General features: G+C 48.1%; 1 long non-coding RNA gene across 1 annotated transcript; it reads right to left on the reverse strand.

Moving 5' to 3' along the window:
• Nucleotides 1-333: 333 nt before the first annotated feature.
• LOC135362038 (uncharacterized) lies at nucleotides 334-1,521 on the reverse strand. The gene is made up of 3 exons (XR_010406326.1): nucleotides 1,409-1,521; nucleotides 940-1,033; nucleotides 334-567 (listed from the first exon to the last, which is right to left on the reverse strand). It is a non-coding gene; the product is annotated as an uncharacterized LOC135362038 (long non-coding RNA).
• Nucleotides 1,522-3,954: the final 2,433 nt, after the last annotated feature.

A 3,954-nucleotide genomic window follows, 5' to 3' on the forward strand; every position in this document is an offset into this window, starting at 1 on the left:
GAAATTACAACAACACAATGCAGGCAGAACACCTAATGGTCCAGACCCTCCAGGAATTAAGGTGTGAGTCATCCCATCAGGACAAGCACCAGAATCAGCTGAGGGGTTGCCCTAGAAAAAGGGAATAAGAACTGGGTAGACAGTGCTGGGTCATAATAGCCAATGAGACACAGAATACACAAAAGAAACAAAAACTGTAATAGTATTTACTTGATGACTTAATAATATCCCCAAACTCAGTGGTGAACACACACAAAAACACCAAATTAGTCATTCAAACAAAATGCGTATGGCAAAAGCCCAGCTTTTACTAAGAGAAACTTATAACAGGAAAGTTGCAATGCATTTTCTTAGCTGCAAGAAGACAATTCCTAACTAACTCATGCTGGGAGGCATCAATAGTATCTGGTCGCACTCCAGGACAGCCAACTGGTTCTGCTTTCTCGTTGATCATTGCGATACCAGGATTATAATTTGGGGGAGCCATCATCTTTGTTGAGAAACTGGTCACGTTCTAGTTTACCTCGTACCTTCCCAAGGTGACTTATTAAGTCTTGTCTTTTAAATCTGAAAATAAAGAGACAAGTCATTAACCAAAAGATACCGAAAGAACTTATGATGCAGGAGGCTCTGTAGAAAATGCAAAGAGAAGCTCAATTTACAGAACAGAAAACACATCTGTGTGGTAAGGGACAATCCATTAATACAAAGAGTGCCAGTTCAGGGTCAAGGCCCACCTCAAACTCTGGTGTGAACAGAGGGTTCCTTGAGCTGGGAAGGAGAGACTCAGATATATTGATCTAAATAACTGGGGACGACATGAATTCTGAGTGAGGACCAGGGTTTAAGAAACGCCAGGCAGGGTCTGACCCCCACCCCCCCACCCAGCAGCGCACTGGGCCCCGCTGTGAAACATACTGGACAGTTCCTCCCACTCACCTTGCCGCTTCCTTCATGGCATATGCAACAAATTTTTTCTGCACTTCTGGAGGTCCTTGCACTCCTTCAAGCAATTTTAAGATTTTCTCATATTCTGAAGATATTTAGGGAAAAAAAACCTTCAGTATTTCTAAAATACAAAGAGGGGTTTGAACTCAATCTTGGAGTCTCAGCGATCATTCAGTGGCTAGAACGTTACAAAGTACCTGTGCTTTCCATGCTTACATTCAGATATCAGAACATATCCACCAGTGGAATCTGGTACACAATAACCAATTAAGAAATACAAAAGAACAAGAAAAAAAGGTTCACTGATACATTTCAGTCAAATTAAAGAGGAACCATTCGAACTCTGAAAACCCAATTCTGGCAAAGGATAAGCCTCAAGAGGTCAGTTGAATCTAATCGGATTCATAGAATGGGAAGGACTTCCTGTGGTTTTGTGGACAGATATTCTTATTCTACTTACTTCCAAACTGTCGAATTTCTTTCTTCAATTGCTCTTTTATTTCCATATTGATTTCCACTGGTATCGGCAGTTTATCGGGCACATCTCCCGACATTGCGGTGACCTTGGGGTCATCTGCAGAGAGACAGCTGGGAATGAGTCCTCCCACCAGTGCATGATGACCAGGTTTGTGAATGAATCGGCGCCCCCTTGCTGACGCTGGCTAAGTCATGACACAAAGAATCCACCTGACTGTGTGGAACACCATCTCCTGCCATATTCATAAGGTCTGGAGGAACAGGTTTGGACCAGAAGCCATCAGGTGGGGATCGACCACTTTCTGTCCCCTCCCGGTGGATACCGTGAAGCACAGGTGCATCTGGAAACCTAATTGAACCTGGACTTGCAATGACGTGCATTTCAACAACCCCACACGTACATCCATGGACTGCGCAGTCTCTAAATTTTCATTTCGTAGCAGGAGAATGTACCAGCTAGATGTATCAGATCTGAAATTTGACCCCAGGAAAAAAGTGCAAGAAAGAATCTCTTCTATTCTTGTCACTACGCACCCACACAGAAACAGACTTGGACAGTGTAACCAATTAGCAAACATTCACAGAGCCCTGGCACTCATGATTTAATGTTCCCTTGATCCCGTCTACAAGGGGAAAAGGTGAACGTGTCACTTGATGTCAGGATGCCTGATATTGGCACTCCATCACTAGAAATCCCAGTCACTAAATGATCTTCCTCATCTGGCTTTTCTCTCAGAAAATGCATATTTTTCCTTCAAGTTTGACACGTCTACTTCATTCATCCAGGCCTGGGGATCAGGAGTGAACCAGACAGAAGAAACCCTTTCCTTTTGGAATGCATAACCTCCTGTGGACGTCAGAGAGTACATGCACAATGAGCAAAGGGAATGAAACAGTTTGTGTTGGGAAGGAAGGAAGTCAGCAGGGACGTGAGCGAGAGCAGGAGGCGAAGCGTCCATGATGCGGGGTCGGGCGGGGCCCCCCTGAGGAGGTGAGCCATGGGCAGAGCCAGGAACAGGAGATGGAGGCGGCCTGTGCACACGCAGAGGAGGAGGTCCAGCTGCCGGGAGGGCCGTGCAGGGTCCCTAGGAGGGGACGAGCCGGGGCCGAGGAGCAAAGGACAGAGGCAGAGAGAGCAAGCAGGACACGGAGAGGACGCATGTAGGAAAGGATGACAGGGTCAGGCCGTGCAGGGCGTGGGGACCAGCGTCGGGAGCTCAGACTCTGTTCTGAGTGCTCAGGGGAGTTGATGATGGGTTTCAGGATAGGCAGGTAATGATCTGATATCTGTGTGGACGTGGTCACTCTGGGTGCACGGCAACAAATGGGCTACACAGGGTCAAGTGGGAAGGCAGGATGCGAGCTCAGAAGCTAGTGGGGCAGCTTGCTGAGTGCTGAGGCAGTGTGGGATGAGGGACAGTGTAACAGTGGGACTCAGGAACGATGACAGTGTTAAGAGGAGAGAAGGAAGATCAGAAAGGAGAACGGAGGCAAATTCAATGAGGAGAAGGAAACGAGTAGAGTGCAGAGCTTGGGAAGCCAGAAATGTTTCCAGGAAGGACAGAGTGAACACCTGGTCCAGTGTGGCTGAGAAATTAATGGCAGCCTCACCCAAAGCTGGTGACCTTGATAGGAACTGATTCCGAGGTGTGGAGGAGCCAGAGGCCTGGCTGCCCTGGGTCGGGTCAGGGAGGGGAGGACAGGCATCCTCACCATCTTCCCTGGACATGGCTGAGCCCCCGGGCTGGGATACTCCGTCTCCTTCCTCTCTCACTGGTGGCAGCAGCATGCTCAGCCTTTTCTTAAACGGAAGCAGAATGATGGATTTTCCAGGACGTTTCACTTGGCCTTCGGGCCCAGCAGCGGGCTCCTCTGCGTTATCACTCATCACTTCCTGAGGAGCATCAAGAAACACGTTCCATTAATGACAAAAATGCAAGCGTTCCGGAACAAGATGGAGGTTTCTCAGAAAGTTAGAAAGAGAACTACGTTATGAAGCAGCATTTGCAGTACGAGGCATTTACCCAAAGAATACAAAACTACTGATTTGAAGGGGTACATGCACCCCGATGTTTATGGCAGCAGCATCTACAAAAGCCGAACTCTGGGAAGAGTCCAAAAGTCCACCGACTGATAAGCGGAAAAAGAAGACGCGGTGTACATACACAGTGGAATATTACTCGGCCGCCAGAGACAATGACATCTTTTTTTTTTTTTTTTAGAGACAATGACATCTTGCCTCGCGCAACGACGCGGGTGCAGCTAGAGAACAGAATGCTAAGCGCGGCAAGTCAGCCAGAGGAAGGCCAACAGCGAACGATTTCCCTCATATGTGGAATTTAAGAAACAAACAGATGAGCATGGGGGGACAAAAGAAGGGCAAACCGGGAAACAGACTCCAGACTCCAGAGAACAGAGGGATACTGGAGGGGAGGTGGGCATGGGGACGGGTTCAGTGTGTGACAGGGAGGAAGGAGGGCACGTGTGTGATGAGCACCGGGTGTCGCATGGCCGTGTGCGATCGCTGAA

This window comes from Mirounga angustirostris, unplaced genomic scaffold (assembly GCF_029215605.1).
Source record: "Mirounga angustirostris isolate CCGP_5_RB_7025 unplaced genomic scaffold, mMirAng1.0.hap1 SCAF_11, whole genome shotgun sequence".
NCBI lineage: Eukaryota > Metazoa > Chordata > Mammalia > Carnivora > Phocidae > Mirounga > Mirounga angustirostris.